Raw genomic sequence first — 26,306 nt, forward strand, 5'->3', positions numbered from 1 at the left:
CTTCCTGGATAGTTTTGCTTAGGAAGGAGTAGCTATAACAAGAAAGGAAAAAAAAAACTATCAACCAATACTCTTAGCAAAACAGTAACACAAATTAATTCAACACATAGTGGCACAGTAGCACTAGCAGGCAAAGTACATATCATTTGTGGTAAGTATCTATCCTCCCATTCCCTCATCCAATAACATTTGTGGGAGTTTATGGCATTATACTAGCGCTATGTATGGACTCAAGTACACATTACCCCAGTCTCCTTCGTCTCTCTTGTTTTTCCAAATTACGCCCAAGACAAACATACTAGAGTCATGATGCAGACTCATGTTAGCTTTATTTACTACTGTCTGCAGGTGGGGAAGCTCGCATTTTTCTGTTACGGGTGGCACTGGCCATACTCTGTTACATCAAGGGCAACTGCTTAATTTCACTTTCACCCTGCCCTGACTACTAGAAAAAGGCAGATGATATCTGATCCAGTGATCATTGCTTATATATGGGAAGACATGAGGTATTTTGTTTTGATTGATTGTGTAACCAGCCGATAGGACACCCATGGCAAGCTGGCTGACACAGTCGAAAAAAAATTAACATAGGTAGGGAGTTGTCCTGTGAGTCGGAGGAAGGTGCTTGATGATAACTACATACATACACAATATATATTCTGTGCTTGCAAACTACTGTGAGTCAAGGGAGCATTCTGCTGAAAATACAACTTATATTCTCCTTGGCTTTGCTACTCTGGCGCGGTTTCTTTCACATTCTCTTCAAACTAAGACTCTTCATCCAGTGACAGTCTCCACCTATGCTATCTATGATGATTACCATCCGGGCATCCATCCATTCAAAGTAAACATCTATCATTCTTCTTAATCTCTTAACAAACCTTAGTTTATTTCACCAACATCAAACATTCTTTTTTTTTTTAAACCACCACCCTTGTTTGCCTTGGCTTTTAGTTTGACCCAAACACCACTGAGGATTCTTGCTGCTATCCTCCACCCATACAGTTTCACCCACCCAGGCAGGCATCTTTTCTTTCACCTTCCACCCATCCATCAACCACCCAAGCGTCTGATTCCTATCAGCCACCTTTGCATGCATCCCACATATCCTTCTCTGCCAGTCATAAATATTACATCTCGCCCATCCTTCCTCCTTCCACCCTTTTTTCCCTTTTCGTTCAACACACCCATCAAGGTAATCTGATCTTACTTTTAGTCTTCTCCATAAAACTTTCACTGCTGAGTTGAAGTCAGAAAGAAGAGGCCATTGGTTACTCAACTCCCGCCCCTAATGCTAATGCTAATGCTACTGCTAAGTTAAGGGTGTTTTCAACCGTTGTAATGTTCACTACAACTTCATACTTACTAAGTCTCAACAGTACAGTGAGTGTACCCCCTTGCAGCTAGTGTAATGTCAATAAGTAAGGAATATAACTTACCACCGCCCGCCACTGCTGCTGGCTCACCCCCTGTAGCTCCTGCAGGTGCCACATCTCCTGCTCCCTCTGAAATGGCTGCGTCGACATCGCCGCTGGCCCCGGCACTGGTGGTTGGTAGTACGCCTAGAAAAAACATTACACATATTTAGATGCCATATAAACCTCTCCCTATTTATTCTTTTTCACTAGCAAGATTGAAAAAAAAGTTAATATATACGTATTCAACATACATCACTCGCACAAATCGGATACTAGAGTACAGTAGACACTAGTAGTGTTATATCATGGTCCATAGGGTCATTCCAGTCTTTGCTAAGTTAGCCTGAGCCATGCAACCATTTTAGCTTTGTGTCTTTTATTCTTATGCACTTTACCTCGCAGCTTGTTGTGTAAGACACCTTAAAGTCCACATGAGCTCATACTGCTACTGTCTGAGCGCTGCGTACAAGGTCGAAAAACTATTTACTTTGTTATGGAGTTCTGATGGTAAGTCTGTATTGCTTAGCCATAACATGCTACACTTTTTGGCACGACTGAGAAATCCTTGCAAAATACTAACGCGCACCATTTTTCTCATAACAGATGGAAGATTCCCTTCTACGAACCAGAGCTTTGCAGAGCTTATGATGTAACCAGTACTTCTAGGATGGTTCTTCTAAGGTGAGGGGTCCCCCAGAATTCGCTCCAAGATCTTCATTTATAATTTTATATAAACTATATTCCTACCAAGGGGATGGTGGTTCTTCCACCACTGTTCAGTTATTATTATGATTGATTTCCCCTTTTGTCTTCTATGGACTTATATTTGTAACAATGTTTATTGTTTTAATCTTATGCATTTTACTGTTGGTGCTGGCTAGAGCTTGTTAGTTGAAAATCAACCTTTTGAACTTACATAGATATTTGGTGCAGACTTACACGAGTGAGTGAGTGAAAGGGTGTGCTTTGCTTCCAAGACTCTGAGAGGTTGGGAGTGTAGTCACTGTTATGTTCTGGGTTGTCTAATCATTGGGTATCTTCGGGGAGCTAATGAGAGACTATAGCTAGTTGGTCAGGGGATTGTGGGTGAGGTGTAAGGAAGGTCCAACCTCCTATCAACAACGTCCTATTTTCTTGTGCATAGTTCTGTATGTGCAGAATCCCTACAACAGTAGTATGTCTTGTCCTATCCTATCAAAAATAGTCAAATATCTGGTTGAGCATTTTGTTGGTGGGAATTGTCGAAAAGCCTCAAGATTAATAAGACTAGAAGAGGACAACCCAAAGGACTGGACTCAGTGGCTATAGCGATGGGTGAATCTGAGTTTTTTAAAAAACCTTTTACATAAAGAGTGGCCACCTGGGCTAGCTTAGCTGCAGACAGACTGATAGTAGTAGTACAGAGAGTCATAGCAGAGGCAGTTAGAGGCAGGGATAACAAGAATTTAGAAACAGATTGTCTAGATCGAAGAAGATTTTGTAAAAAAATAGAATTAAGAAATTGAATAAATAGTTCAGAAAAAATAAGGTGCAGGAAAGGTAGGAAAGTATAATTATTAATATTAACCACGGAAGCACTTACTGGGGCCAGCAGCAGAGCCCTCGGTAGAGGAGCGTCCCTGGCCCTGGGAGGCTTCTTCTCCAGCTCCCGACAACTCCGACCCCGTCTTCTTGCCCCTGGGTGCTGGTCATGAAAGATGTAAGAAAGAAAGAGACAAAGGTGGATGATTGTTGAGCAAGACATATAAAATATTTTAGAAAACATTCAAAAAAACATTTCTGGAAACAACAATTGCAATAAAATTGACCTATCTAATCTGGGCGACTAGTATTGCGGGATTCGCGGTCCGTCTTGTTATTATTTATGAACACTAATCCAGTGTTCCATTCTGATTCCAGAATACTAACTAAGCCTAAGTACCACCTGACCTAGCCCACCTATTCCAGATGGGCCACTTGTTCACTAAGTCTACATTTCCATTTATTTAATCCTCAAAGATGCATAGATGGAGGACACATGCATAAATGTTAGCATACACCAAATTGTTGGTTGGTTCCTGCTGATGTTCGGCTAGTGATAAGCCTATTACCACTCACTAAGCAAACTACAAAAGGTTCTACTAAGGACTGGAGTAAGCAGCACTCAGCAACACAGACGTGACGTGACAGAGGATGCGTCACGCAGACCACTGAAAAATTACCTACTAATGATTAACTAAACCTATCAATCCACCACTATCTCTTCCTAGTGGCAGGAGGACAAAGGAAGGACAAGAGTCTGTCTACCATTACCTAACTTAAGTTTTCTAAAGTAAACTCTTACATAATCATGCCAAGCGAGCGCAAAGTTACAAACAAGTAAGATTACTAGCGCCGAGCACCTGTGTCATAACAATCACAGAAGATTTTTAAACGTAATTTACCTGCAATGTAAACAGCAGCATGCTTGCTGTTCGGGGAAAAAATAAAAGAATTCGCAATATATAACACAGAGCAGAAGAACACAAAGTAGTAATAATAAATAGCTACTCATCGAGCCCTGGGACCTCCACTCCTAGCAGGTCCGGCAGGTCCTGCTCCTGGTCCAGGATATTGGACCACCAGTGCGTCAGCTGGTTATTGGTGCGCCGGACACCAGAGCAGTGAAACACTGCTGGGCGCACCTTTCCTCACCACTGCCGACGCTCCCGGAGCCCGTACCCAGGCCTCCCACCTGCTGCTAGGGTTAAGGGGAGGTGGCGCCGCACAAAAAAACCAAGTGCGGCCACCTATGCCTCACGAAATATGACCTGTTCCTGCACCCCTTTTGGGCGCACCTTCCGCAGGGAAGGCGGTCGCGGTTGCGAGCAGCCCTGCCCTTTTGACTTGCCCCCACCCTTGAGCATGGTTCTGGGACTAGCGGGTTGGAAAGAAAAATTAAGCATTCGAAAAGTAGGTAAAAGAAATAAAAAAAGCAAGTTATAGAAAAAGAGTGATAAAGTAGTAAAGAAAAGTCACGAAAAGTAGAAAAAGTCAAAATATAGAATTAGGAAAATAGAGAAATAGATGATAAATTAAAAAGATTTTAGAAAAGTGTACGGAAACAAAGGATTGCAAAGATAGAGGGAGGATAAAAAAGCAGGCCCAGACCATAGTAATAAAGTGACAAACAAGATGGGCGCGCCCATTGCGACCGCGTGGGCAAGTTCGCCCGATATTTCCCCTGCAAGCACGCAAAAGCGTTGCTAACACGTAATACACGTTCCCGAACAGGGAATACTCATCGCGAACGGGAGGTAGCACGCAATACGCGACCTGGAAGAGGAAATAAGCATCATCGCGGGCGGGACAAGTGAAAAACAAGATGGCTGCGCCCATTAGCGACCGCATGGGCAAGTTAGCGATATACTTCCCTGCGAGCACACAAAAACACGTCGTGAACGGGCGGGACAAGCAATTCTGCCTCTTCGCGAAAGTTCCGCGTGCTCGCTGAGATTTTGAACACTTTCGTGATCATTTGTGTAGCGCGGCTACGCAAATTCTGCCCACCCCATGTTATCTGTCGCTAAAGCCTGCTTTTTTTTTGCTCTGCGACAGAGCAAGATGGGCTAGTGGATGGTGTTATCCTCTCTGCCACGCTGACCCCTGAGCAGCAGAATGATTGTCACCAACTGTTGAAACAGTGCTCTGATTTATTCTCCCTGGTTCCTGGTGTCACTGAGTGGTGCGTCTCTGATGTGGACACTGGGGACAGTCCTCCTGTCAAGCACAAGGCATACAGAGTGACTGACAGGGTCAGAGCTTACATCAAGGAGGAGGTCTCCAAGTGATTGAGTCCTCTAACAGCCCTTGGGCCAGCCCAGTGGTCTTGGTCCCAAAGGCTGCCGCCCCTGGTGGCACACCCGAACTCCGGTTCTGTGTGGACTAGCAAGGACTCAATTCAGTCACCAAGACTGACGCCCACCCTATCCCCAGAGCTGATGAGCTCATTGATCGGTTGGGGGCTGCCCGGTACCTCAGCACATTTGATTTAACGTCTGGGTACTGGCAGATCCCCTTAACTGATGTTGCCAAAGAGAGATCAGCATTCTCCACACCAGATGGGCACTACCAATTCTGGGTTATGCCCTTTGGGATGAAGTATGCCCCTGCCACGTTTCAGAGGTTGGTCAACCGGTGTTGGCTGGACTGGAGGATTTCAGTGCCGCCTACCTGGATGACATTGCAGTGTTCAGCGCCAGTTGGGAAGAACACCTGCGTCACCTCTAGGAAGTGTTGATGGCACTGCAGAAGGCAGGCCTCACGATCAAGGCGAGTAAGTGCCAGATCGGGCAGGGTTCTGTGGTGTACTTGGAGCACCAGGTAGGAAGCGGCCAGGTGGCCCCCCTGATACCCAAGATAGATACCATCCTGGCATGGGAACCCCCCAAGACCCAGACACCAGTGACAGCATTTTTAGGACTCAACGGTACTACAGGAGGTTTGTCAAGGGATATGGCTACATTGGTGCACCCTTGACTGAGCTGGCTTCCAGGAAGCAGCCCAAGAAAGTGAACTGGACCGACACCTGTCAGAAGGCGTTTGACGCCCTGAAGACTGCCATGTGCAACCCACCCGTGCTTCAGGCGCCCAACTTCTCAAAGGAATTCATTGTCCAAACAGATGCTTCAGAGCATGGTGTGGGGGCTGTTCTATCACAGATTAATGAGGAGGGCCTAGACCAACCTGTAGCCTTCATCAGTAGGAGGTTACTTCCATGGGAACAAAGGTGGAGTGCAATTGAGCATGAGGCATTTGCTATGGTCTGGGCATTGAAGAAGTTGACACCATACCTGTTTGGGACTCACTTCCGTATTCAGACAGACCACAGGGCACTCACATGGTTGATGCAGATGAGGGGTGAGAATCCGAAGTTGCTGAGGTGGTCCATTTTCCTACAGGGGATGGACTTCATGGTGGAACACTGCCATGGTACAGAACACACCAATTCTGAGGGTCTGTGCAGATTTTTCCACCTTAGTGAAGAGAACTCCCAAGGGGAAGGGAAGTTCTTCCCACATTTCAGCTGGAGGGGACACGTGTTAGACCTGGTACCATTGGCGTGAGTCTCCCTTCCATTTTTTACTGATTGCCTCCTCTGTTTTTAATATGTTTTGCTGGTTTGGATGCTTCGGGCACTGTGCCACTGCTATTCAGTGCCGCAGTGCAAGTGCTCCCTATTGTAAAGTCATTTATTGTTTAGTGACTCCATGATCGGATTATTTGATTTACTTATCAGACCTTAGTATAGTTCACCATGGGTGCCCTAGGGCCTGTAAATCAAATGCTGCTGGTGGGCTTGCAGCACTGATTGTGCCACCCACAGAAGCAGCCTGTAAAGTGTAACTCAGGCCTGCCATTGCAGAGACTGTGTGCAGTCTGGGACTGCCATGTCGACTTGGCAAGTGCACCCACTTGCCGGTCCCTACACCTTCCCTTTTCTACATATCAGACACCCCTAAGGTAGGCCCAACGGCAGGGTGCTTTGTATGTAAAAGGTAGGTCATACCCTGATGTGTGTGGCATGACCTGATAGTGAATTACATCCTATTTCATTTTTCACTATTGCATGGCTACCTGTCCCCGTAGGCCAGAATGGGCAGTTTGATTATAACATCTTATAATCCTAACTGACCCAGGGAACATGGTAGAAATTCAAGTTTAGTATGCCTGAACTCAGAATGATAAAATACATCTTTTAGTGAATTTGGTTTTAACATTCTGTGTTTGAAAATACCACTTTTAGAAAGTAGATATTTTCTTGCCTAAACATCCAGCCTGCCTCTGCTAGCTTGTGTATTGTATGTCTGGTTTTGTAAGTGACAGGGGCTGGAGGGCTCCAGGAGACAGAGTGAGTCAGCACTAGGCTGAATAGGCCTATCTGCATGAGGAGTGGTGGGAGGAGTAGCACCTGGGTCGGAATGGGGCTGTGCCTGCCTTCCACAATGCTGGCTCCAACTCCTGGGGTGCTTCTGATGACCCTGGCCCACACTGACAAAGGAAGAAGGTGTGCACTTGCAGAATGCACCCAGAACTGGTTTGGACTAGGTACAGGACCCTCTGCCCTCAGAGAACAAAGATAATAGTAGTATAAATATGGGGGCCTAGACCCTAAGAGTTCAGATCACTTTGCCAAAGAAGCTGTAGGAGTTTGGACTGCCCCTCTGCCAGTGTGCTGGTTGCTGGGTTGGCCTGAAGTGGTTGCTTCATTGCCAAGGAAAGGAGAAGGAACTTTTAAGGAACTTTCATCATCTTGCAGAATATTTCTCCAAGGACTTGAATTTGAGTTTGCCTCCTGTCTGAAGTCTCAGGGATACAAAAGACTTCACCCCTTCTATTTGCCTGCATCTGGAACTTGCTGTTCTATCTGGTACAGAGGGAATTTGCAACACCGACGCCGGCGAGCGACGCTGTAATCTGCATTGAAGCCGTGAGCGCTGCTCCAACTTGCAACGTAGACCCGACGCCGACTGCCGTGCCACATCGACACCAGCGAGCGACATCGCATCCTGCCATAAGTCGTGTGCGCTGCTCTGACTTGGGACATAGGCCCAAGGCCTGCTGCTGTGCGGCATCGACTCCGAAGCCGACATCATTGCACAGCCGATTCTTGACGTGGGTGGTCAAGAATTCATCGATATTGTGACATCGCACAGAACCGTGGTTTCGGCACCATTGTGACGTCACCTCCTCTCCAATAAGGTTGTAAAAGCTTTTATTCGACACTTCGTCATAAAGCCAACATGCATATAGTACACATAATTATCATTAAAATTTGTTCAATCATTAAACTTTACAAACATTCATATGTGCAAAAATACAAGTAGGTGCAAGATTCAATTGTGAGATAATTAATTGATCATATATTTTAAGGAGATTATACATGCCGGGGTTTTTTACTAGACCAAGTCAATTATTAAGAACAATTATATACAATTATAAATATTTAAAAGCCAGAGAATTAAAATCATGTTGTTTCTACAGTAAAATTCCAAGTTTCTTTCTAATTATGCAAACACCATGGAGGTACCTACTCAACCCAAATACTATTAACCTACTGTTCGAGGATCTAAGTATACGCTCTGCCTCTTTGTATGAACGTGTTCCCAGGTTTTTACAAAGGGGTAATATCCATTTTTTGCGAGATGATACGTATAACGAACAAAAGAAGAGGATGTGAGCCTCGTCTTCTTTCGATTTTAGGTCACATAAAGTGCAATAAGGATCTTTACTTGTTCCTCCCCACCGGCACGTATTTGCTTTGATCTGTAGAACCCCATACCTAAATTTGAGGTAAACAGATTTAGCCAGGGGTGGCTCAATTTCGTCCATAAAATGTTCGAATGAGGGGTGGTCCTTAAAATGCAAAAATGTGTGCGTTAGTGTACCAGTAGCACGTTCGTATACATGTGTGTTTACATAATTCCAGTAGGCAGTTTTTACTTGATTTTTACAAATATTTGGCGAGGTAATAGATATAGCTGGTGTTTCCCAGAAGTGTGATAGGCCTATTTTTGTGAACCAGTAGCGTACGTGTCTCAGCCACTTAATTGAGTTAAAAAAGTCCAACTCCCTAACTTCCAATAAACCAGCTCTATAATCAGCAAGTTCCGGGGTAGACCATAATCTCACCCAATAAAGCAATGGCCGCATCCAACATAAGAGGTCTGTACGCTTTAAGTTGATGTCTAGGTAGACTGGCACTAAAGGTGTTCTTACAGGCAGTCTTAGTAGACGTCTAAAAAACATATTTTCGTCAACATCAAATGTTTTTTTACAGTAAGGCCCCCAAATCTCAGCCCCATACAAGGCAGCAGATTGAGCTTTTGCTTTGAACACTTCTATCGCAGGAGTTATAGCTTTAGATGTACTTCCACCATGGATCTTTAAAATGGGGAGTGAATTCTGTTTAAGTGTTAACCTGCTTTTATCAAGTTGGTTTGTCCAAGACATTCTACTGTCTAGCCTAATGCCCAGATAATCAAAAGAGTCTACATACTCAAGTTTGGTATTATTTAGGGCCAGGTTCTTCTTGAATGATTTGGAGGGATTGATTGCCATATATTTCGTTTTGGATGAGTTAATTTCTAACCCCTTCTTTACACAATAGCTGTTGAATTTGTTAATTAGATTTTGCAGGCCTTTAGGGGTTTGGGATATTAGGATGGTGTCATCCGCAAATAATAGTGCTGTGACTACCTCATTGCACAGTTTAGGTGAATCATGATTGCATTGAGCTAGATAGTGGGGAATGTCATTTACAAACAGGGAAAAGAGGGTTGGGGCCAATACACACCCTTGTCTCACCCCCCTTTTCACTGGAATAGATCGTGTAAGTTCTCCGTTTCTTCCCCACCTTACTTTAGCAAAGTTGTCAGTATGCAATTTTATAAGATTAATCAACAATTCATCCGGGACACTCATCTTCTGTAAACATTCCCATAATAAATGGCGAGGAACAAGATCAAACGCCGAGCGTAGGTCCATGAATGCAACATATATACTACACTTCTTTATCTTAACATATTTCCAGTATATACACATGAATCTGTACACTTGATCCACAGTGCTAGTCTTAGATCTGAATCCTGCTTGGAATTTGGAAAGGATCTCAGATTCATCAATCCATATTAAAAGTCGATTTAAAATATGTCTGGCAAAGATTTTTTGTAAAATATCAATTAAACTAATTGGTCTGTAATTACCCGGGTTGTAGCGATCCCCTTTTTTAAAAATAGTTACTATCTCAGCCCCTTTCCACGTTTCAGGGATCGGTGTTCCTAGTAAGATTGAATTACACAAATAATTTATGTAAGGGCACCATACCTCAATATTATGGGTAAATAAATCGCCGGGTAATTTGTCCGGACCTGGGGCTTTACCTGCCTTTATTGATTTTATAGCACACAGAGTTTCTTTGGTGCTAAATTGCACAGGATTGGTACACTGGATGGAAGGCCCGGGCTCATTATATTCAACAGGAAACCCTACCTGATCATACAAAACCACAAAATGATCAAACCAGACCTTTTCGTCCAAAAAAAAATCCCTATTGGAGCTACCTGTTTTGTTTTTTTTGGCTATTAAATTCCAGAAGGTACATTGGTCACGTCTATTGGCGGCACTCAGGAGCTCTTCCCAGATTTGCTCATCCCATTCCCTTTTTGCATTTTGTATAAGGTTTTTATATGCTTTTCTACATTCTTTGACCCTCAACTGGTCTTTAGATTTCACAGCAATAATTAGATTTGTTTTGGCTAAGAGACACTGATTGTTATACCATGGCGTCTCTAGTTCCAATTGCCTGTTTCTGTTAACTTTTTTGTTTGTATAACTTTTACTCAGGAGGGGAGTTAGAGATTCCATTAAGTGGTAGTGCATATTCAGGACATCTTGGGATCCCAACCTTACATTTTCATATTGGGGGATGATATCTGAGAAGGTATTATAAATTCCCAAGAGTGTCTCTTCTTTTGCTAGGATATGGGCCCATTTAATTGCCTTCCTATTGTTAGAGACAACAACCTCGGCTGCCCCACTCTCACTTTCCATCCTGCTATCATGTTTTAAAAAAGGGTCAGACAATAGCCCTAGCTGTAATGGAAAGTGATCACTCTCTGGTCTGTTCCCGACCTTGAAGTCCAGTAGTAAATACCAGAGATTAGTTGAAATTAGCATGAAGTCGATCAAGGATTTAGACAACCCCTTGCTAAAGGTGTTATTAGCCGGTTTATCCGGGTCTAATCGACCGTTACATGCCCGTAGTCCATGGGATACAGTTAATTCGTATATTTGCATAGCAGCCACTGTACATTTTACATACTTTACATTATCTAAGGAGGGGATGTCAAGTGCTCTGTCTTCATTTCCCAATAGTTTTTCGAGCCCATTTATGGGCTCGAACTGGCAATTGAAATCCCCGCCTATATATACTTTGGAATCAGGCTCTAAATTAACTAGATAGGAACTAAGTTGATCAATAACCATTGAAACCTTATTTTGTGGGGAGGGTCTATTATAGACATTTATCATATGAATGTCTCCCAAATTCCTAGTGGTTAGCCTAACACCAAGTAAATCATTAGAAACAAAATGCAGGGGCGATACAACAACATCCAGAGATATGCTTATCCAAATTATTAGGCCCCCAGAGGGTCTACCTCTTGCTGATGCAATTGCTCCCTTGAAGAACGTTTTAAAGCCAAGTCTATGTACAATGTTAGTAGCCCATGTTTCTTGCAAAAGTATAATGTCATGTTCCTCCATGAAGGAGCTCCAATTTCTATCGCACAGGTTTCTAGTCAGCCCTGCGATGTTCCATGACAGTATCTTTAAATCACGGTTGGGCTTACAAGGTTCTTGGTTGATTGGTTGGCTTGTAATCAAAAGTTCACCCTCGTTGGATATGTTCATGGGTGCCAACACAGGTTTCTGGTTCCGTTGTACTTTGTTGAGCAATGATGATGTTAGTGAGCCATGACCCTCAATGCTGCCTTCAGCAATTAAAGCTGGCCCTTGTTGGACATTTACTTTTCTTCTTGATATTTTTCCTATTTGTTCTAGCTGGAGGTTTGTGTTCTCAACATACTTATCCTCACTGAAGGAATGGGTAAACAAGCCTTTAGGTTCGACTTCATCATTTATTTGTCAATGGCCCAACCATGACCAGTTGTTGTCCGATCCCGGATTTATTGGGGGTATTCTTCCAATTGGGGTTGGAGGGTCAAAAAAGGAATATTTGTTGGCCAATGAGCCTGGCTGTTGTAATACTCTGCTATCTTGTTTCCGTTGTATTGGGTAAAAATAACTAAGATCGCAGGTCCCAATTCCTCTATTGTTACTTCGTGACTGTTGGCTATATACGAGCTGAGCAACAGAGGGATCTTTAAAATTGACCAGAACACAATCCCCTTCAATGTCTTTTGATCTTGTTCCCACCCAGCTAACTCTTCGGACTTGAATGACTTGACAATTAACTGTATAGGGTAGTGGTCTATTCTCCTTAAGCCAATATAAAGTCTTGTTTTTTAGTTCGTCATAAGACTCCCTTTTATTCGGTTTCAATCGTGGAACCCCAGTGAGAACTACCACGTACGGTTGGCACCCTGGTGGAAGATGTGCATTAGGAACCCTTTTAGGCACCTGAGGGTCAGTGCTGCAGTCAGATGTTTGAGCATTGATGTTGTTGCTAATGGCTGTAGGTACCATTCCATTAGTTGGTTTAGTAGGCACCCTTATTTCTAAGGTGGTAGAGTTTGGAGATTGATTTATTTTACGTGGGGCTGGTTTTGGTGGAACGGCCAGTCGCGATATATCACTGATCGGAAGATCTTTCCGGGACTCCGTACTCGGTTCTCCCAGTACAGTGTTAGACCTGCTTGGATCCCCTGCCTTATTTTTATTGACTGGGCAAGGTGGTTGAGCTGGTTTAGCTGTTACTGGGCTTTTCACAGTTCTTACAGATTCTTGACCAATCTTTGCATGAAGTTTTACCAGCGTTTTTATGGCAAAGAAATTATCCAGAGATGTTTGTTCAAATTTGTCCAAGCGGTCTGATAACCCTTCCAATTTTTCTGTTACTGGCAACAGTAGAGATATCATGAGGGATTGGATCCGTTCCATCAACATTTCAGAAGCTGGTAAGTCTGTAAAGTTGTTAACTAAATCGATTGTCACAGCAGTATCAACAGGATCTCTCGATTGATGACTCTCCGGGTGTTCACCGAGTTCTGTCCCATTGTTCGTAGGGTCATTGGCTACTGCTTTACAGGAGGCTCCCACATTCGTGTAGTTTTTGCGAATTCTTTTCAAAACTTTTAGTCTATAGGCTTTGCGTGGTGTAACCAATTTTCTCCTTTTTGCCACAACCCTTCCTGTCATTTTTGGGGGTGATTGGACGGTATGGTCTGAGGGAGCATCATGTATCATTATTAGGGGCAAGTCCGATGGTGCTGTGGTTTCAGCATTTGAAACATTTCTGATTCCGGCATTAATTAATGTTTTATTTTGGGGTGCCGGGTCAGGTACAATCTCCAAAAAGTCACTAGCCGATCTTGAATCGATGACACATGGTTGTTTATCGCTATGGTTATGTGGAGTATTAGAATCAACTGGCATAACATTGTTGAGAGGAGATTTAGCCTGTGCAAGAGACCCCATAGAAGATCGTTTGTGTGCCAGGTATTCGCATGACAATCTACGTTCCGCAAGGATAATCTCCTTCTCTACCACGGAAACCGCACGGGTAATAAAATTATCCATTGTCCCCAGCGTGGTGTTCCCCCCTCTCCTTGAGCATCTACCTGAACGGGTAGCCATTGGGGAGTATGTAGACATACACAATTTCTTAGCACAGCTAAATATATTAATGTGATCCCTCTACACAATGATCCGCAGGCTTACCAGAGGTGTTATGGGGATGGCCCGTCCCGGCCCCTGCTGGCCCCGGACGGCCCCAGACGGCCCGCCCTTTGCCCGGGCTTCGCCCGGCGTCCCGCTTGCGTCCCGCAAGACGGACTCTCGCTTGTTGTTATAGGCGAGGCAGTGGTGGGCGGGGCACTCAGGGGGGCGCTGACCAGATGTCACGTGGTCATGCAGGGACTCCTGGGATAGTGAGTCCCTGCCGCGCTACCCCTGCAGCCTCCTCAGGTCGTCCTTCCACCCGTCAGCAGTCTCGGCAAGCAGGCAGACAAGCACGGTCAGCGCACTCAGGTTGGTGGGTCCACCCACAGCGAAGCGGCTCCCGCGCAGCGGGAGCGGCGAGCAGCAAAGTTCAATCTGGGCAGCAAACAGCGTCACTGGGCTCAGCAGAAGGGGCACACGAAGCAAGCAGTTCTGCTTCCTTTTACCGGTCTGCCGGTGGTGGGCGGGGCACTCAGGGGGGCGCTGACCAGATGTCACGTGGTCATGCAGGGACTCCTGGGATAGTGAGTCCCTGCCGCGCTACCCCTGCAGCCTCCTCAGGTCGTCCTTCCACCCGTCAGCAGTCTCGGCAAGCAGGCAGACAAGCACGGTCAGCGCACTCAGGTTGGTGGGTCCACCCACAGCGAAGCGGCTCCCGCGCAGCGGGAGCGGCGAGCAGCAAAGTTCAATCTGGGCAGCAAACAGCGTCACTGGGCTCAGCAGAAGGGGCAATAAGGAACAGATGCATCCCCTGCTTTGCGCAAGCATCGAGGACCCGACGCATCGCCTCCCCCGAAGCAAGGAACCGACGCCGCACAGAGCCAACGGCGCCGCATCTCCCCGATGCCATGAGCTGTCTTTATTTTTGCTTTCCCAAGGTACTGTTCTTTGTGGGTCTGTTTTGACTCCGGGCCCGACGTCGCGCACCTCGCGGTCGGCGCCGTACTTTGGTATTTATTTGACCTCAACATCGTGATAACTCTGGTTGGGGTTATCTGTTGCTAAAGAATGCTTTTTAAGTGAATAGCCTTTTTTTAATAACTTCTACCATCTTGCAGTATTATTTCTTTATTACAGTATTGTGGATTTTTGTCGTTTGTGGTCTTGTGTTAAGTCTATATAAAGAATACTTATTTTGTTAAAACCTGTGTGTTGTCAATCTGTAGTGCTTTCACCCTATTACTGTATGTGTTCACAAATGCTTAACACACTGCCTCTGAGATAAACCTGCCTGCCTGTGCCAAGCTACGAAGGGGCTGAGGAGGTGTTATACAGGAGTGTAATCCCCTTTCCCTGACTTAGAAGCAAGGGTCCCTATTTGGTCAAAGGTACCTACCTCTGCCAACTAGAGACCCCATTTCTTACAGGGCCACTCCCCACTACAAAAATATTGCCCAAAAATAAAATCCCTGGTGTCCATTGGATTCTGTCCACCCTTGGGAGCAGATGGGCCTTAAAGCACAAGGCCGAATTGCCCCAAGGAGGGCAGAAATGGCCACAATATTCACCCCGTGAAGGGCAGCGACCCTTGCCCAAGGGCCACACCCCAGTAACAACAATAATATATGCAACCTTACATCCTTGCTGTCTAGTGGCTTCTGCTCCCTTGGGGGGAGGTAGACCTAAAAGCATAAGGCTGAGCTGCGCCCCAGGGAGGTGGAAACGGCTAAAATATTCACCCTCTAAAGCGGAGCGACACTTGCCCAAGGTGCCTCTCCAAACAACAACAAAATTGCCCAAAAATAAAATCCTTGGTGTCCAGTGGCTTCTGTTCCAAAAGCATAAGACGGATCTGCCCCCAAGGGTTGGAGAAATGGTCAAAATATTCACTCCCTAACGGGCAGCAACCCTTGCCCAAGGGGCAGCTCCCCAATAACAACAATAATATCGCAACCATACATCTATGGTGCCTTGTGGCTTCTGCCCCCATTGGGGGCGGGTGGGCCTAAAAGCATAAGGGCGATCCGCATACATGGGAAGCAGAAATGGCCAGAACATTGAGCCCCTAAAAGGGGGCATCCCTTGCCCAAGAGCCAGCTCTCCAACAACAACAATAATAAATGCAACCTTACATCCTTGATGTCTAGTGACTTCTGCCCCCCTGGGGCAGTTGGGCCTAAATGAATAAGGCCGATCTGCCCCCAAGGCAGGCAGAAAAGGCCAAAATATTCACCCCCTAAAGCGGAGTGACAGTTGCCCAAGGGGCTGCTCCCCACAACAAAAATATTTGCCAAAAATAAAACCCCTGGTATCCAGTGGCTTCTGCCCCAAAGGCATAAGGCTAATCTGCCCCCAAGGGTTGGAGAAATGGCCAAAATATTCACTCCCAAAGGGCAGCGACGCTTGCCCAGGGGGCCGCTCCCCAACAACAACAACAATAATATCACAACCTTACATCCCTCATGTCTAGTGGCTTCTGCCCCCCTTGGGGGCAGCTGGCCCTAAAAGCATAAGGCTGATCTGCCCCCTAGGGGGGCATGAATGACCAAAATATTCACCCGCTAAAGGGGAGCTACCTTTGCCCAAGAGGCTCCTCCCTAAAACAAAAATACTGCCCAAAAATAAAATCCCTGGTGTCCAATGCTTCTATCCCTCTTGGAAACAGATGGGCCTAAAAGCATAAGACTGATATGTCCCCAAAGGGGGTAGAAACTGCCAAAATATTCAACCCCTAAAGGGGAGCGCCCCTTGCCTGAGGTGCCGCTCCCCAACACCCAAAAAAATACAATAATAATACATTTCAGAATCCCTGGTGGCCTAGTGGGGTACCTACCACATTAATGCCAAATCTGCAAATCGGCAGAAACGGCGAAAATAATTGCTCCCCAAAGGAGAGAGGCCATCCCCATGGGGCTGTCCCCCGACATTGCTGAAATTAACAAAAGAAATACAATCCCTGGTGTCTAGTGGGCATTCCTGCTGCACGATTGCGGCCGCATGCGCGATCATGCACCAGGAATGGTCCAAAGAGACAGCAGAGGAAAGGAAAACCGTTCCTTTCCCCGATGCCTCTTTTTTACAAAAAAACCCAGACCCAAGGAGAAACTCACCTTTCTCCTAGACGCGCTGGAAGCAAATGGCTTCCAACGCGTCCGGCAAGCACTAATAACGGCGATGCGCGCTGACGTCATTAGATGCCATGGAAGGGGAGTAATGGGGGGGCAGTGGAAGGGCTTCTGCTGCTATCCCTATTAGGGGCGATTCTTCCCGTGGACGAGGATCGCATTGACGGCCCGTCCCTCAGCTAAATATAGCAATTTTCCACCGACTTGCTACAGTTTTGCCGTAAATTCGGCGGACCAATTATACCAGTCAGGACCCCGGTTCTTAATCTAAGCCCTACAGTATGGGCACAAAAGTTTATTATGACTTTTTAATAAGAACGCATATATTTGATGAAGAAACAATCAGAATTAGGGAGGAGGAATACGTGTCTAGTCGGATCCCCAAGAAGTATGTCAAATCAAAAGAGACTAGGACACTTGTAACTACGTTATGCCCAGTAGTATAGAAAACCCTCATAAACGTTATGTTTGTTCGAAAGTGCGGTGTATTGTGTTCTCCGCCCCACATAAACGTTTGTGGCAAATATCATCGGGTGATCTATAGTGCGTTATGCCAGCCTCAAACCTGAGGACTACTCTGGAACAACGTTGCAGTGTCCAGAGATGAGGTACAGATATCACCACACTGAAGGTTAAATATTCAGAACAAACCTCACCTATGATTCTTTTTATTCTGAGAAGGTGTGGTTTGTTATTAAAAAAACAATTGGGTATACTCTTTGATCGCGTTACTCGATCTCAGTATATCTCTTAGAACATACATACAGTCAACATGTTTCAGCCCCTTATGGCCCAGCCGGGTCTATGGGCTTTCGTCAGGACAGAACAATGTAAAATATACTCACACCTCTTGTGTAGTATTTAGTAGTGGTATTTCTTATCCACCAATTTGTTTAATTTTGAGGTGTAATTTACCTCGGTCTTTAAAGAAGGATTGCCACTTCGGGGGTAAAAAAGACTACTAGTCTCAGGCTGCACGGATACACGTGTTCCGCGTCTGGTGCTGGCGCTGGACCTCAAAATTAAACAAATTGTATGTTCTAAGAGATATACTGAGATCGAGTAACGCGATCAAAGAGTATACCCAATTGTTTTTTTAATAACAAACCACACCTTCTCAGAATAAAAATAATCATAGGTGAGGTTTGTTCTGAATATTTAACCTTCAGTGTGGTGATATCTGTACCTCATCTCTGGACACTGCCACGTTGTTCCAGAGTAGTCCTCAGGTTTGAGGCTGGCATAACGCACTATAGATCACCCGATGATATTTGCCACAAACGTTTATGTGGGGCGGAGAACACAATACACCGCACTTTCGAACAAGCATAACGTTTATGAGGGTTTTCTATACTACTTGGCATAACGTAGTTACAAGTGTCCTAGTCTCTTTTGATTTGGCATATATTTGATGTCCTGAAGATAAACCTTGAATAATCAATAGGTTCGAAACGTCGTCGACCTTGTCACACTATATGTGTTGGAACTGTGCTGATTAATGTTAGCAATAGTGTGTAATCTATATTGTCTGATTGTGAATTTTAATACACAGACTATTTAAATTGCCTCGAATAATTTTGTTTGTCCCCTTCCTAAGTGTGTTAGTTAGACATCGGCTGGTGTCCTGCTTTTATCACACTTGAATTTTTGTATATTTCATTCATCAGAAATTAAAACTGTCCGGCTGGACAATGAATATAGTGCCTATTTAGTCTATATTTATTTTTGCAAAATCTTGTTCTGTCTAGGGACCACTGTCCTGTGTAAAAAAAATAAAAAATAATCCCTAGTAGGGGCGTCACCAAGGGCGGCCCATGGGGGAGCGATAGCGCTTCCTCCATGTGCGGGTGCCAAGACGGCTGGGAGCTGACCGAAACACACACCCACAGTGACATGGAATGGGTTAAAAAGGCGTGCTTGCTAGTGGTGAATCTTTCCTATTTGTCCCTCCGTTTCGTGTTTTGTTTCCCTCCTCGGAGCCCGGCCCTATTACTTGTACACTTACACTTGTCCCATTCTAGCATCTGTTTAGGGACTACTTTTTCATTCGTCTAAGAGCACTTACACCAGTGGTCATTGTTTTCATTTGCCGAGCTCCACGTTCTGTAAACAGGGCTGAAATTCTTGTTCTTTCTTCAAATTTGCTGTGCATTCAAAGACCGAGACTCAGTTTTCGAGGGGCATCTTTAATTTTCTTTCTCTGACTTAAAAGTGAGAGGATTTCCCCATCTCTCAACCCCCTCCCGCTTCGCTGCTTCAGTCTTCTCCATCCCCCTCCCTTTCTATGTGCATTGAGTGAGGCAGCAAGAGGCCGCGCACCCGCTCAGCCCCGGATCACTTTCGTTTTCCATTCAGAGCTTTGCTCTCGATTCCTTGTCTCAACTTGGATCTAAGGTGGAGTTACAGCGATGGGCAGTGGGTCCCATCTTGTTTTGATTGCCGTATTGATCCACAAATGGTGTTTCATGTTACACTCATAAGTATGCTTAAGGATTTTTACTGCATTTTCTGAGAGATTTAGTGGGTAAATGATGACATAGGAGTTTCCCAGAAAGTTTAAATTGCTAGCTTTGCTGCTGAGGGGGCCTGGTGGCAGTGTCTGTGAAAGCACAGAGGCAGGCAGTGGTGGCCTGACCCTCAGTTTGTTGCATTGACACAATACCCAGATGAATTGTAAGTTTGGTCGGTCGTGCCAAAACTACAAAAGTTAACATTCTTTCTAAGTTCCTTATCTTTTTCTCCCGATTAGTGGAATATATACCGAACACATGGCTCCCTTCCCACCATGAGCCACACTCCTCAAGTAAGAATTTTCTGACACTGATGATGTCTCCCAATTGACTTGGAAGAGGAAAAAGCACACTAGGTGTTAGTGTCCCCTGGAGCTGCTCCTATCTGGCATCAGTAGATCATGCAAAACAAAGGAGTCTGCTGCTCCTATGGGGGAGGGAAAGAAGAGAGGAGGGAGAAGGGTGTGTGTGTAAACCAGGCGCTAGAGAGAGAGTGCGTAATAGCACTGGGATAGCTCCAATAAGGAGCAAGGGCCCTTACATACCCCTCTTCCTGTGAGAGCCAGATGCAGTTAGGTCCCGCGCATACAGCAAAGTTTAGTGAAGCTCCCTCTATCGCTCATTCCGACTATCCTGGCCTGTCACAGTTGGGGCAGATTTATTCCTCAAATGAGGTGCCTTTCTTCGAGAAGGTAGACACATTTTAACCTCTTTCACTTAACACACAATTGGATTACCCTTGGAGTCCAGACTACAGGGGAAGTGGCTTTTTTGCAGTAACAAGTGGTAGCCATCCCCAATGAGTAGTAAATTTATCTTAGGTCCTGATGAAATGCCTAGATCCTTTTGGACAGTATATGCAAGAAACATGTCGACCATCCACCCACCATACACAATTCTTTAGACCGAAGTGGCTATAATTCCCCCCCCCCTTCAGTCCAAGACTCACTAGTCGATTTTTTAACACATAGCACAAAAACCCAGTGAATAAAATTACCTTTGGAGTCTCTTGTAGCTATTTTTAGATCACATTGACTTCATTCCACTTCTACTCACGACACATAAGCGCCCTCATAACACCTATAGCTTCACTATGGCAACCAGAGAAAAACTCCGGGAAAGAGCCCCCTTGGTGGGCCCATTGAGCATTGCAGCGCCTGCCTAATAATGAGCTGCCCAATGATGAAGCATGGCACCCCTCGGGGTGTGTGAGGGCCCTTGCTCCTTATTGGAGCTATCCAAGTGCTATTATGCACTCTCTCTCTGTCTCTCTCTCTCTCTCTAGGACCTCGTTAACACACCCTCCCCTTCTCAGTCCTCTCTTCTTTCCCTCCACCCATAGGAACAGCAGACTCCTTTGTTTTGCATAATTGGTTGGGGCCTGTATGCTGGACCGGATCACTGAAAGAATATCGACGGACAGAATATCGACCATCAAAAATATCGTTGAGAAAATATCGACAGTCAAAATATCGAGTTTCTATCTACAAACAGGTAAGTACAAAAATATCGAGTTAAACATATCGTTTACAAAAATATAGTTGTAAAAAATATCGTATTTACTAAAAACAGTGTTAAATTAAATTAATATTAATAATTAATTACTAAAATATACTTAAAATTACTTAAATTAACTTATAATAATTAAATAATTAATGAAAGTTAAATAAATATTTTTTTATTTCATATTTATTAAACATATATATATAGTAATAAAATATAATAAAATAATACCCAAAAACTGAAAACTGACCCTGAACCCTAAAAATACCCCTTTACCCAAAAACTGAAAACTGACCCTGAACCCTAAAAATACCCCTTTACCCAAAAACTGAAAACTGACCCTGAACCCTAAAAATACCCCTTTACCCAAAAACTGAAAACTGACCCTGAACCCTAAAAATACCCCTTTGCCCAAAAACCCAAAACTGACCCTGAACCCTAAAAATACCCCTTTACCCAAAAACCCAAAACTGACCCTGAACCCTAAAAATACCCCTTTACCCAAAAACCCAAAACTGACCCTGAACCCTAAAAATACCCCTTTACCCAAAAACCCAAAACTGACCCTGAACCCTAACAATAAAAACGATATTACTTCACTTATCTTAAAAACGATATTACTTCACTTACCTTAAAAACGATATTTTGGCTGTCGATATTCTGTCCTGTCGATATTTTCTCCAAACGATATTTTGGAGTCGATATTATGTCCAAACGATATTTTGGAGTCGATATTATGTCTGTGTACCATGCTGGACCTTCTATAGCCCCTGTCCCTCCTTGTGAGATTCATCTTCAGTAGATCATGCAATCATGACTGCGCACTTTCCCTTTGCAAGCCAATAACAGCAAGTTGACCTGAGCCAGGTCCAGCAAAGACTGCAAGTCCCAGAAAACACTGCTCCTCAAAAAGAATGCCCTGTGGTGGAGTGAAATGGCAAAAACCTCAGGATCGCTGGAAAGGAGCTCTGAAGCTGTCAGGGGGCAAGGTTGGTATTGCCTCCTATGACAAAGTCCATCCATGTCACAGAGCCACTGGCTGGTGGTAAGAAGCTGGCGAGGATGGGTCCTCAGCAGGTGTCACCATTGAGAGGCGGCTGGTTACTCGCTCTTTGTAAAAGGTCCATTCTAAGATGCTGCCAAGGAGGCAGACATTTGCCCCCAGGGCAGCATTAAGCTCCCCAGAGAAAAGAGAAGACTGTCTGGCCAGCCAGCTAAGAGAAAGTCTTGAAGAACTAAGGAGTGAGGACAGTTCCGCCTGTGTGGCACCAAGCGTGCTAACAATGTACTTTTTTAAAACGTCTGTAACAATTTCCACAGTGGTGCAAGGTTCGGCTCTGCTCTGCAGTCTGTGCTGTTAAAGTTCATGTTCACAAAATACAAGTTATCAAAGCAGTCCCTGTAAAGGGAGATGCCAGTGCAGTGCTGCTCCATCGCTTGATTTGCCTGCATGGTTCCAGGTAGTGGTAGGCAGTTCTGTAGCTTGGTCATGCAATGTACTGCAAACAAAGAATACAGTCCAGTTTTAGTGAGGTGCAGTACAAGGGCAAAGAAGTAGGTGCTGTAAACAGGAAAGAACAGTTTTAGCAAGGCAAACAGGAAGGATTCAAAACTCCCAGACCTGCTCCTCCCCTATGAAATTAGGAGCCCTGTGAGGAGCAAACAAGAGATTTGAAACCTAGCCATTTTGGAGGTCTGTTCAGGCCACTTTGCCAACTTGGGTTTGATTTTGGTTCGATGGCTCCTGCTGCCCTACTGAGCTTGGACGGTTGGAATTGTTTTATAGGCACATTGCCATTTTTACCCAAACTCAGGATGTTGGCATCAACAGTATTGCACAAAATGCCTGCCAACAACACTGTCTTCAAGATGTTTGATTGTGGACCCAACAGGTCTATCAGCTTGATTCCACGTGTCCTCCAAGGTGTGTCCAAATCTTGTCTGTGGTGCATCGCTTATTTAGTTAGAGCCCAGTAAAGCGTCACAGGGTCCGCCGTTGGGTTTGCTGTTATCTTACTTTTTAAGACAATCTTGGATATTACTCACTCATAGTCATGCACTTCTTTATGGAGAAACTGCATTTGAGCGTGCTAGTTCCATCTTATCTGGATTAATAAAGGGATCGTTATCTCGCCAGATCCACTTCACATCGATAGTGTACATAACTGTGCACTTTCTGGCGTTAAAGACGGGACACTCTTGTCTGACACTCTAGACCCAGAATCAAGATGTTCTGAAGTTAACCGTCCATCGAGGCAGCCTTCTTTCACCACCTGTACCACCACCCAAGAAAGGAGTGATCTCTCCTCCAGATGGCACGTGAGTCAGACCACCATCTCGGATCTTCTCTCTTCCCCATTTTTCTATTGAACTGGGGTGATTGCTAAATAAAGGTTCAGGATAGTGAGAGTGTAAAGAACTCCGGCACTGGTATAGATGGAATTGAGTTCTTTATTGTAAAGTGCCAACACAGGCTCCGGAAGCTGAGCTTAACATGCAGCAGCTGTTCTCCTGGTCACCAGCTGTCAACTGTCAAATATAACGGACAGCTGGTGAGAGCAACCTTAGTACGGTGTCCTCGCAGGGACAAGCATAAGGAAACATACAGTGTCCACGAGTGGACAATTAGGCTATACATAACACATCCTCCCCCGAAGGAACATAGAACAAAATGGAAAGGGGGGTGGAAGAGCGAGGGAAGGAGGGATAACAATAACGAGCAGTATATCTAAATACACAGCTTTAGATTAATCACAAACATAGTTATTGAGTTCTAATGGTGGTAACAATCTCCTACCGCATCTGCTAGTGGCTACCATGGGTGACTGATTGCATTCCGGTGTAGGGGGCAATACCCTTACAACCCTGCCTGTGTCTGTGCTCTGAGCAGCGACTGCGTTGTGGATGGCAGTGGATGCCGCAGCGATGAGTGTCTCAGTTCTAGTTTTGACATTTTCGAGGTCAGGCTCACTGTCAGAGGAGGCTGACAGTGCATAGCTGCGTTTGTGGGTGTAAGTCTGTTCACCGTCGGATTCTTTAGAGGGTGCCGTGTCCATACTCACTGAGGATGGTCTGCACACAGAGGGGTCGATTCCGATCCGGTAAAATCCCCGTCCGTACGAATCGTATCGGGAGCCGTTTCCGTATGACTCGTACACACACCGTTCGACTCGGCGAGTATGATCCAGACCGGGTGATCAGGACGCTATTCGTACGTTCCACGTCAGGTAAGGGCGATTCGTACGGAAAAACGCACAATCACACACACACCGTATGGCGCGTACCGCCCATGATCGCAGGGGTACGGCGCGTACCCCTGCGATCATGGGGGGTACGTGCCGTACACCCAGCGTACATGGGGTACGCACCGTACACCCACCGTACATGGGGTACGGTACGTACCCCATGTACGCTGGGTGTATGGCACGTACCCCCATGATCGCAGGGGTACGCGCCGTACCCCTGCGATCATGGGGGGTACGTACCTGTTTCGGCGCGAACTCTGCGCTTACGACTGTTCTCAGCTCCCGTAGGAAAAGGGTCGTACGGTGCGTACCCGACACGAATCGTACTTGCTGGGTCGTAAAAACCAGCCACAAACCGTAGTGATGTCGTGTACAGCGGGTTCCGAGTGAGACTCGTACGGAGATTTGAGTCGTACGGAGTCCTGTACGACTCGTACGGAGTTCGGCTCCTGGTACGGATCGTACTTCGTCGTACGTACGCGACGTTTACGGGTACGATTAGTACGGGGAAAAAACGCTCCGTACGACGATTCGGAGCGCATTTTACCGGATCGGAATCGACCCCAGAGAGAGCGGAAAAGTGCCACACTGTACCATCACTTAAAAGAGCAGAATTACAATACACTTTGTCTACTCTAAGAGGTGAGGAATACTTATCCTGTCCTTTCCCTATGTGCCTGCTCTTCTTTACCTTTACCATGTCTCCCTCAGAGAGCTGCACAGGTTTGCAGTTGTGTTTAGTATCATACCGGGTTTTGACACGATGTTGTGCTTGTTTGACTTTTTCCCTCACTTGGTCAGTAGACCAGTGCACTCTTTTAGCTTTAGCTGCTACGGTCCACCCCACGTTGTCCTTGGTGAGTGGTGTCCTACCCCGCATGAGTGCAAATGGACTGTGCCCGGTAGTTTCGCACTGTGTGATTCTGTAGGCCCACACTGTTCTGAGGATCTCTCTTTTCCAACTTAGCCCATTGCTTGTGGCCATCTGTATGGTGCCCTTGAGTACTTTGTTGAAGCGTTCCACCGCGCCATTTTCTGACGGGTGGTACACTGATGCGGTTTTGTGCTCTATTTGGTTTCTAGTAGTGTATGCCTTGAAGGCGTCTGATATGAACTGTGGCCCATTATCGCTAACGATTTGTTTTGGGAGCCCTTCTCGTATGAACACGCCAACTAAGAACTCTACCCCAGTCTTTGAATCTGTCCTTGTGGTAAATTTAATTTCGGGCCACTTTGCAAAATGGTCTATGATGACGATTATATACCACTGTTCTTCATGTTCCTGTATTGGGCCCATAATGTCCACCCCCACCCTTTCCCAAGGCATTGCAGGGCAAGTGATGGGGTGGAGGGGCGGTCTTAGAGTCACCTGGGTGTTGTCTGAGTTTAAGCACATGCTGCACTCTCTGACCATCCTTTCTACTCAATGCTTACACCAGGCCACCAGTAGTTATCTTTCACCCTGTTTTTACATTTTACAATGCCTAAGTGTCCTTCGTGGCACAAGTGTAAGATTCTCTTTCTAAGAGTGGTAGGTGGAATAACTCTTCCCCCTCTCAAGAGTAAATCATTCTCGTGGGACAGTTCATTCCTTACTTCATAATAATGTCTCAGAGTCTCAGACAGGTTGTTTTTGTTTGTCCAACCTTTCGCCAACATTTCAATGACTTTGCGTATGTCATCGTCCTTTTTAAGTTCAGATAGCCACTCTTCTTTTGAAATACCTTGGAAGTATTCTTCTACATTGGCTATGCAAAACTCCTCAATCTCATTCGATGTTTCAGTTTCTGTAGTTTCCACTGGTAATCTGCTCAAAAGTCTGCTACGACGTTTTTCACTCCTGGGACGTAGTGTATGCTGTAATTGTAGTCAAAAAGGCGCATGGATAATCGTGCTAACCTGGGTGATGCATTGTACAGGCCCTTCGTCGTGAACACCTTGGTTAGGGGTTTGTGATCGGTGCATAGGGTGACATGGTTTCCCCACACGAAGTTGCGGAAATGTTCTTGTGCCCATACGCACGCCAATGCCTCCCTTTCGATGACTGAGAATTATTCCTCCGTTGGGGTCAAGGATCGTGATGCGAAGGACCGCATTTCTTCCTTGTTTCTGGGTACCGGAGAATTCTTTATAGCATCAAGTAAG

Source organism: Lissotriton helveticus, chromosome 5_1, assembly GCF_964261635.1.
Source record: "Lissotriton helveticus chromosome 5_1, aLisHel1.1, whole genome shotgun sequence".
In the NCBI taxonomy this organism is placed as follows: Eukaryota; Metazoa; Chordata; class Amphibia; order Caudata; family Salamandridae; genus Lissotriton; species Lissotriton helveticus.